This window comes from Anabrus simplex, chromosome 3 (assembly GCF_040414725.1).
Source record: "Anabrus simplex isolate iqAnaSimp1 chromosome 3, ASM4041472v1, whole genome shotgun sequence".
Classification (NCBI taxonomy): Eukaryota; Metazoa; Arthropoda; class Insecta; order Orthoptera; family Tettigoniidae; genus Anabrus; species Anabrus simplex.
In genome coordinates this window covers 244,939,590-244,950,793 of record NC_090267.1, presented here as the reverse complement: position 1 = coordinate 244,950,793, position 11,204 = coordinate 244,939,590, and positions in this window count along the sequence as shown.

The following is an 11,204-nucleotide window of genomic DNA, read 5'->3' as shown; positions in this document are numbered from 1 at the left end:
TATTAATATTTATTTATTTATTTATTTATTTATTTATTTATTTATTTATTTATTTATTTATTTATTTATTTATTTAGCCATTCTATAAGATTCCTCTCTGCTTTTTTGCTAGTGGCTTTACGTCGCACCGACACAGATAGTTATTATGGAGACGATGGGATAGGAAAGGCCTAGGAGTTCAAAGGAAGCGGCCGTGACCTTAATTAAGGTACATACCCAGCATTTGCCTGGGATTCCGGTATAGAAAGCAAAGAATGATCCGAGAGGATTCGTCGTGCTGGCCACATGACACATCGTAAACTGCATGCCTTCGGGCTGAGCAGCGGTCGCTTGGTAGGCCATGGCTCTTCGGGGCTGTTGCTCAGTGGGGTTTGGTTTGATTCTGTAAGATTGCTGATTATTTTAATATTGCCAATAACTTTACCATCAAACATATTATACATCCCATTCATGAAAAATATGGTCGAATGAAAGACTGTTAAGTCCCCGAGAACAAGAACGAGCGTAACGTGGGATCACATTATCTTAAAGATATCTTGCCTACATTTTGCCAAGAAAAGTGTTCACTATTATGATTTTAGAACGAATAAAATTTTAACATTCGCTACAAATTGTACGTAACATTGCTGGTCATTTTCATGTGCAAGCCTTCTCACTTTCATATTTCCTGTATGCTATTTGCTAGTTGCTTTACGTCGCTCCGACACAGGGTCAGGAAAGGCCTAGGAATGGGAAGGAAGCGGCCGCGGCCTTAATTAAGGTACAGACCCAGCATTTTCCTGGCGTGAAAATGGGAAACCACGGAAAACCATCTTCAGGGCTGCCGACAGTGGGGCTCGAACCCACTATCTCCCGGATGCGAGGTTACAGCTGCGTGCTCCTAACCGTACGGCCAATTCGCCCGATATTTCTTGTATGACTTCTCTTGGTCAACTGTTGTTCTCTTCGGCATTATGTGTCTTTATTTCTTTAATTTTCACACGCTTCGTGGCCCTTTTCTTTCTTCTGCCGATAGTTCATTCACCGATGGTCTGATCTTTTCCATTTTTGATTCAGTTCGGTGTTACGAGAGGGTGGTTGCCCAGTTCTGCTTACTCTTGAAACAATAACACCACCAACACTTTCCTAACATAACCGAAATACACAAGTGGCTGTTGATGTAGTATATTAAAAATGAAGACAACAATATCTTATTACCGAAAACAATAACAGAAGGCAGGTCATACAGTGCTTGACATTAATTCTTCCGATTAAAAGGGGCATGCTGGTGGAATGGAATCGTCATAGCCTTCCCAAAAATTCGGCTGTGGTTCGAAAGTCTCCCGATAAATGTGTTATTTTTGAATAAATAGTCAGACTCCTATGGTTCAGATTCGATATAAAATTTGAAGTCCAGTGGTGATGATCACGATATCAAAAGTCACGCAAAATTTGGTTGCTTTCTTCCATAAGAAAGACTACTCAGGTATTTTAGCCAAGATGCACACATCACCATTATTGATTATTAAATCAATCAGTGTTCTATATGCGAACATCTGAGTATGAACTCACAACCACCTCTTTGCAAATCACATTGTGATCTCGTCTAGTTCTGCACAGAAAATAATGAAGAACTGAGGCTAAACATCGTCGTCCAGGTTTTCACTGCATTTCTTGCCGACTCGTTGGCTGAACGGCCAGTGTACCGGCCTTCGGTTCAGAGGGTTCCGAGTTCGATTCCCGGCCGGGTCGGGGATTTTAACCTTAATTGGTTAATTCCAATGGCACGGGGGCAGGGTGTACGTGTTGTCTTCATCATCATTTCATCCTCATCACGACGCGCAGGTCACCTACGTGTGTCAGATAGAAAGACCTGCACCTGGCGAGCCGAACCCGTTCTGGGATATCCAGGCACTAAAAGTCATACTACATTACATTACTGAGTCCAGTGGTGTCGTATGTAACCTACATTTACCCCATCCACCACCGAAGCTAGCTCATATCCACAGACATGGAATTCATTAAGAACTTGGCTTTCTTAGGGTCGATTCGAACATCACCGGGACGTGACGGCATCTTCTGACAAAATAAAATATCGGCACTTCGTAAATGAAGTGACGAGTTCCAACACTTCCGAAGACGACAATCGCCGTCACGTTCTTCGTGTTCCGCGCCGGAAAAACGTTATCATTCCCCAACGATATTTTCTTGTTTTTACGGACGAGATTTCTCTCTTCCCATCTCATCGCTACTCTGTTTTCTTCGAGTACTGTGATTATCTCTGTACGTTTGGCAAAATATTGGTGGGAATTCTGTTCAATAACATGACAGCTATTTCATCATCTAAGAACATCCATGTTAACAATTATATTTTACCTAATAGTTTCAAATATTTCGTTTTAAAATGCTGTCGTAAATTTTACGTTTACTCCTCCTTTCCTTCTTTTGTAAATACAAAATATTTCCAGGTCATTTATGAATAACATTATTCAGTTTATGCATAAAATTCCACTCCCGCCTAAAAACAACGTAATTCAAGGGAAACTTCACACGGAAACTCAGTTCAATCTTACAAAACTCCTTAGATCGCAACTGCTATTTAACTGTATTAGTTTTGGCACATTTCGGTTCGTTTCACTTGCTGTACTATCAAGCTTTCCCCCTCGTGATAACACTTCAGTCTTTGAAGTACTAAGTCGTCGTGGCATACAGTATGTACATTGTAAGCGGAACATTAGTTCGAATGAACTGAGGTAGAACATGAGAGACCAAATCCCAATTCTCTTCAATCAATCAATCAATCAATCAATCAATCAATCAATCAATCAATCAATCAATCAATCAATCAATCAATCAATCAATCAATCAATCAATCAATCAATCAATCAATCAATCAATCAATCAATCAATCAATCAATCAATCAATCAATCAATCAATCAATCAATCAATCAATCAATCAATCAATCAATCAATCAATCAATCAATCAATCAATCAATCAATCAATCAATCAATCAATCAATCAATCAATCAATCAATCACCACAGATCTACATTTAGGGTTGACGCCCACGAGGCAGATTCCCTATCGTTGTTTGTCTATTCTTAAATATCCAAGAAGCTGGACATTTATCAAACATCCCTCTCGGTAAATTACTCCAACACTAATTCTTCTTCCTGTAAACGAGTATTTGCCTCAATTTGTGCTCTTGAGTTCCTACTTTATCTTGCTACTTTTGAAAACTCTACGCAAGCTTACTAATGTCATTCCACGCCAACTCTCCACTGACGGCTCGGAATATTCCGCTTTGTCGAGCAGCTCGTCTCCTTACTCCCAAGTCTTTCGAAGCCAAACTTCGCAACATTTCCATAACACTACTCGTTTGTCAGAAATCAAGAAATGTTAAATGAGGCAACCGTCCAACGTATTAAAACTCTATAAGGAAGACAAAAATAGTAAACAAAGGCAAAAGTGGCAAATGTAAAATATGTCGTTATAGAGAGAAACAACAAAAGCAAAAAAGAAAAAAGAAAAAAGAAAAAACAAACAAAAGAAAACATACGTTTGGAGAAAGATGAATAGTGAGGAAAGTTAAATCACAGAAAAGAGAGAGTAATGACCATCTGTATATTTTTTAGCTTTGCTGTCCTTTTGTGTGTTCGTCTGTTTGTCTATAACTTGAAAACTACTGGATATATTTCTACCAAACTTCATATTTAGAATACATCCATACTTGGATAGGTTTTATGGCCAATATTGTTTCCAAATCACTGAAATGACTGAGGGTTTATACGAAACCGAAACCGTGATTTTGTACTCCCAGAAAATATACACAACCAAATGGAAATCTACCTGCCTTAATGGAAATCAATTTCTAAACGTTTCTTCTCATGTGCATCATTTCGATACGAGGATTAATAAGGGAGATATCATTAACGGATCTTTTCTTAGCACAAGTCCCACCGGACTTAACTCAAGAGCGGGCGCGTGTAAAGCGTATTTCTTATAAATTGAAAACTACCGGAGATATTTCAACAAAACATTATATTTAGCATCCACCTGTACAAAGGTAAGTTTTTAGTTCCACACCATGTTAAAATTCTGGAATGGACTGGGAGTTTATAGGAAACCGAAACATTGATTTTACTTTCCCACAATATATACAAGACTAGCCTGATTGGAAATCGACCAACCTTGATGGAAATCCATTTCAAAAACTTTTTCCTCATGAGATTTTTTTCAATATGAGGATCAACAGGGGAGATATAATTAACGGACGGTTTTTCAGGACAAGTCCCATCGGCCCTAACTCAAAGACGGGTGCATGTAATGCGTGTTTCTTATAACTTGAAAACTACTGGCGATATGTGAACCAAACTTCATATTTAGCATCCATCTGTCCAAAACTAGGCTTTTAGGTCCATACCATCTCAAATCCACGGAATAGACGGGGGGGTTTATAGGGAATCGAAACAGTGATTTTTACTCTCCCACAATATATAAAAGACCAACCTGACTGGAAATCGACCAGTCTAGATGGAAATCCATTTCTAAAACTTTTTTCTCATGTGCATTTTTTCGATAGGAGGATTGATTATAAACGGTCGGTTTTGCAGACTATGTTCAGTGGACATAGCCCAAAAGGTGTTGTACGTAGAGCTGATTCGTTATCTATATATATAAAATAGTAACGACCGTGTGTCTGTACATTGACTATTTTGGCGAAATTTTCGTAGTTATCCGTTTCAAGTGTAATAATGACCATCTGCATATTTGTTAGTTTTAGTTTCCTGAAAGTCCCCACTTTTAACCCCCATCCCCTCCCCTCCCCTCCCCTCCCCTCCAAGCAAGACTGAGGCACAATTCTTCCAGACGAGCTAGAAAATTGAAAATTGGCCAAATTATATGTCTTAGCCTGTAATCGACGGAAAGCTTCCAAGATTTCATTTTTTATCCCGGAAAAATATCGAAATATTGAGGCAATTTTAATGTCCATGCCGACCTTCGTTTCAAGGTATTTCGCGGCTAAACCGTAAGTCGTATCACAAGACGGATGGCACAGTCTCAGTTCAATTTAAAGTGATCTACAGCTTTAGTCTTATAACGTTTCGTCGTATCTCTATTCCTTATATGTTAGATTTGTCTCTATTTCTCAATTATACCTATATTTTGCTCTTTGTACACTATAATTCGTAGTTCGAATCACTTATACGAAAGGTAGAATCATCGAATTCTACACGAACATTGGCCAACCCAGTATCCATGTGTGAGCCAAATGCTATGTTTGTAACTGTCATATTAGTACCCAAAAGTAATGCACTGTGAGAAAACCTTGCCCAAATTTCACCCTATTCAACGTTTCTAACTCAATTTTACCCATAAATAGATGAGACAGAAGAAAATATCTCAAGACCAGCCATTTATACCACTAAATGAGACGTCTTATGGTACAATCCGTTTGTCGATATGATATATCGTTTAGCAGCAGTTAATCTGTAAATGAAGGTTTGCAAATTTGTAAACATTCATATACTTCGTATGTCGATCTATATATATTCATTGAAATGGATTTGTAGCGATGTAAGGGTGTGTTTGCCATTATAATTAATATCTTACATCGATAGTGACTTTCAGCAGGAGGGCGTCTGCTGTTGTAATCATTACTCTCTACATCAACTTTTACTGTCTGTAGGAATGGGATCCTTCTCCAACTCCTTGGTAACTAGCATTAGTAAGGAGGGACTATCGTTGTAATTAATAATTCCTTCTCGACTTGACTGCAAGAAGTCAAGGGAGCATGCTATTTTGTTCAAAACTCTCCTAACCGACTGTGTTTGGGAGTAGGCAAGTGTGCCAGTCATTATAAACAAATTTACCCATTTAAAATGTGACTGGAATTAGGCACAATGGCTTTGCTATTATAATGGAAACTCACCAACTCGGTGTGACTGTCATTAAGAAAAGGGGATCTGTCATTATAATGATAACAGCACAACTCAATGTTGCCTGGCAGTAGGGAAGGTGCCTGCTATTATAATAAAAACTCCTCAACTGTGATCTGTCTGGAAGTAGGAATGGGCGCCTGCCATTGTAACGAAAACTAATTGAACTAGTGAGAGAACGAGAGGAGCTTTACACTGTGAAGCACTCAAACAGCAGCAAATCAATGTAGCGGTGGTAGCCTGAAACAGAGGCAGGGTTCCGTGTACGACTAGACTTCACTGGACGGGCTTGACGTGACTGGACGTGTTTGGTGTGAAACCAGCCTTTCGTTCCTCGACAACGGCTACATGGAAAAAAGATATAAGACGCTTCTAGTGTTTGAGTAGAACGCGTATATCGCGGAGAGTATTTAAATTACGATTATGATTTATATCTCGATTGACAGGTAAAAGAGGAGTGTATCTGTTGCAAAATATTAAAACATAAAAAATTAAAAACTGAAACGTATTTTTCATCAAATTTCCTTCAACGTAAGGCAAAATTTGTGCTAAATATATGACGTCACACGCATACTCTTTTATACGATGGCACTATGTTGACTCGCCCACTAAGTTGGAGGTTTTCTGAAGTTGTGAACACATCTTGGTCAGTTGTATATTATCTTTAATAAGTAAGTTTACGAAACTCTCAAAACGCTGTGGCCGTTAAAATAAGTGACAGCCTACCGCCAAATTCTTACGTCGCACCGACACAGATAGGCCATTTTTTGTTGCTATTTGCTTTACGTCGCACCGATACAGATAGGCCTTATGGCGATGATGGGATAGGAAAGGCCTAGGAGTGGGAAGGAAGTGGCCGTGGCCTTAATTAATGTACAGCCCCAGTATTTGCCTGGTATGAAAGTGGGAAACCACTGAAAACCATATTCAGGCCTGCCAACAGTGCGGTTCGAACACATAATCTCCCGAATACAAGCTCACAGCTGCGCGCCCATAGCCGCACGGCCAACTCACTCGATCTACTATTTCCTAACGTTTGCAGTGGGTAGTAGGTACGGCAACAGAGTACCACTTTTGTAGCTTTTATGAACATGACCTGAGAAGAACCTTTTGTTTTATACCATTAATGATTGTTAGTATTATTATTGCTATTGTTATAAATGTTCTAAATTGAAGGATCCTACAGTGACCTCTGGCGTCCTTTTACCTGAACTTTTCGGTAAATTATAAGTTTTTAATTATTATTTTCATTCATTTACTTATTCGCTTATTTTAAATTTATTTCATTCGAAATCACGAAGTGATAATATTATGTTCTGTTATGGTACGAAAATTTACATTATTTTAAATGTCACAATTAACGCCCAAGCGTGAGCTGGTGATAGTCATCATTGTTTTAAGAGGAAGTACAACTAGGCCCAAGCGTGAGACAAGTATTTTATTATATTGGAATTTGCGCCCAACAGTAGGACAATAATACAGTCGACTCTCGATAATTTGAAACTCAAGGGACCAGAGAAAATGTTCAATTTACCGAGAGTTCAAAATAATAGGAGTTCAAGTAACCAAGAGGGAGGGAGGGAAAAATTCAAATAAACAAGAGTTTCACTTATACTTACTCATTTCTTTCACAACATTTGTACAATTATGACATTTTCATACAGAAATGTTCATTTGAATGTTCATAGAGAAATCTTCATTTGAATGTTCATACAGAAATGTTCATTTTGAAAAAAAGTCCGTAATTTTCTTTTGAGTGAGCGACTTCCATCTATCATGGTCCAATGAATTTTCGATAGTGGTGAGAGCTGAGAAGAAATCGTCACTTGTGTCCGTTCTGAGGGCGTAGGAGCGTAGGGTAGTAAGAGCTGTCCTTCCCTCGCTCAATGTGACTGGAATTGGCGGTTGTTATTCTTCGTTTTCTTCCTCGTCCTCATCCAGAGACGCTAAATCCAACAGTTCAGCATCGGTTAGGGCACCGTGGACACCGATGTCATCGTCAACTTGAACGTAATCCTCAAACGTTAACTATCCACAGTTAGGTAGAAGTCCCCATCCTGAGTCAAAATTCGTAAATTTTGGCGGGTCTGATGACTGTTCCACGTTTTCGGTTTGTTTAAACCCGCACTTTTTGAAGCAGTTATAAATGGTGATAGGGTTGACATTTCTCCAGACCTTATCAATCATGATTATAGCGGTCAAAACTGTTATGTTCGCCTTCTCACCTTTTTCGATGCTATCCAGCACAAGAGAAACAATTTCTCTGCGGTAGAGAGTTTTTAAATTTTGAATAATGCCTTGGTCTAATGGTTGCAATCTTGATGTCGTGTTGGGTGGAAAGAAACTCAATTTTACGTGGTCTAATGGTGGTGGGTTATTATGCACGGTGCAGTGGTCCAAAAACAGCAAGATGTTGCGTTTTTCCTTTTTCATGTCACTGTTAACCGAGGTCAGCCATTCATTAAACAACTCTGTCGTCATCCATGCTTTCTTGTTTGACCGATAAGCTGTGGGCAACGATTTTATTCCTTTGAAGCAGCGTGGTTTGGCAGATTTCCCTATAATGAGTGGTTTCAACTTTTGAGATCCGTCCATGTTACATGCTAGAAGGACAGTTATTCTTTCCTTGCTCAGTTTCCCTCCATGACACTTCTCGTCTTTGAACGGCAGGGTGCGATCAGGAAGACATTTATAAAGAAGCCCGGTTTCGTCTGTGTTGAATATGTTCCTTGGGTCATAGCCATTCAAAAGTTCATTTACTTCGTCAATCCATTCGGAACAAATGGAACTATCCACGCTGGAGCTCTCTCCGCAGATCTTTTTAAATGTGATGGCGTGTCGGTTTCTGAAATTTGAAAGCCACCCCTCACTTGCTGCAAATCCCGAGTGACTGCGCAAAAGACTTGGCTTTTTCCTTCAACATGAAACCGCCCAGGGGAACGTTTTGTCCTCTACACTGACGAATCCACTTAAAGCAAGCACTCTTCAAGATGGAGAAATTTACCCTGACGTGACCTTTTTCTACTCGCACTTAGGGCACTTTCGGTGACGCGATCTTTATATTTCAAAATCATCGACAATGTTGATGGTAAAATACCGAACTGTTTGGCGACATGTTTTTTTTAATTGTCCATCCTCCACAGCTTGAATCACACGCTTTTTTTTACTTATGGAAAGACACTTGTTCTTTCTCGAACTCATTGTGATGCTTAAAAATTACACAAATCAAACGTTAACATACTGTACCACACTTTAACGTTTAAAAGAAGACTCATGACTGCAAACTCACTCATACATATCATTATTGATGTAAACGAACGACAGGTCTGTGCACGATAACAATACATACTGTAATCACCGACTTCAAATTATGGAGAGTAGGGAAGCCCGACTTCAAATTATAGAATGTCGGTGAGCAAGATGCCATTCCTACAACTTCAAATTACCGAGGGGACCAAATAACATTGATTTTTTCAATTTATCGAGTATTTTTCAAGGGACAAGGAGAAAACTTCAATTTATCGAGAGATTAAATTAACGAGTGTCAAATTATCGAGAGTCGACTGTATTTCGTCATGTTACAAGGTGTCTTGTTGAGCGTAATAATAGCAGATTTAGTAAAGAATGAAGTAGCCCTTCCTTGTATTATTAATGATTCGCATGCAGTAACGGTTACTATGGTTATCAATGTATGCTTTCTCGGCAGTGATATATAAACAATTTTGGGGAAACTGACGATTATTTTCTCGTTATTTCAAACGTTTTCCATTGCATAGAATGACTCTAAGAGAAAAATATCACAGAATGTTGAGAAAGAGAACGTGTTGACGTGGTTTTCCTCTCCTTTAGTTCATAGATCTTAAGAAGAAAACAAGTTTCCAGGAGGAAAGACGAGAACATAAGAAAACAAGTTTCCAGGACGAAAGACGTTGTCCACTTAAAGTACGTTTCTGGAAAGAAGTACGTTGAAACTACAAGTTTAAGTTAAAATACGGTTATTAACTTATGACATGTTAGTGTTAGTAAAATTTCAAGTTTATTTGTGTATCAAATAGTGGATCATAATGGTTTTAATCTAAAAATAATATATTTGTGTGACCAATAGTAAATATTATTATTATAACATGAAAACAGATATAATCATCGCACATGACTTTCTTTATTAGAGCACTGCGCTTAATCGTTTCTTGTGTTACAATATTGCTAAGATGCAGTGTGCCAGTCTCTTAGAAAGTGCTTTAATTTTGCTAATCGAGTCTCGAAATTACGACATGCAAGACAAAAGGAGATAGCCATCATTTGTTAATTACTTGTGCTTTTGATTCACGGCTCATATTATTTTTCGAGCCGCATGAACTGGTCCTTTACCTTTCATTATTAGCATCCTTCTCACAGTGTTTAACCCTTGACCAGCCTTCCACTTTGTTGGTGCAGATACCAGTAATCGGATCGATTACATTTCTGCTGTGATTTACAGTTTAGTGTGTGAATGACGAACACCCCCACCAAAAGAAAAAAATCAGACAGCTTTGCATAACCCTTTCGAACGTCAGGGTTACGTGACACTAGAAAATCACAATCGTTTGAAGCTAAACATAAGAGTAACTGGACCAACATAGCCTATTCAGACTTCACAAATATAATACTCGGCATTCTTCTGTACCAGCTGGAGACCTCAACGGGTAACAAAGGATGACATATGGATGTGTACATATACTGTATGTCGACGAATAAACAATAATATTTACTCTTGGTCAAGGCACCTCACTTTCATCTATCCTATCCGAACTTTCTTGGTCAACTCTTGTTCTTTTCCGACCCCGACGGTATTACGTATGGAGGCCTAGGGAGTCTTTCATTTTCACGCCCTTCGTGGCCCTTGTCTGCCTTTGGCCGATACCTTCATTTTTCCAAGTGTCTGATCCATTCCATTTTTTCTCTCTGATTAGTGTTATATAGAGGATGGTTGTCTAGTTGTACTTCCTCTTAAAACAATAATAACCACCATCACCTTAATCTTGGTCACCCAAATTTACTCTTCAGTTAACTTAAAACCATTATGACCTTCTATTTATGACACAAATACGCCTGATATTTTTCTAACACTAATGTAATCCGTAACTGGTGGACACTATGCATATCCTGTCAAGATACTATTAGAAAAAATGTATTAAAATTCCTTTTAAAACAATATTTACCACAACAGCCATCGCCAGGGTATTTCATTTTTAAGTCCCTCGTGGCACTTCCTTTACTTGTACCAACTTATCCACGAACAATCCTC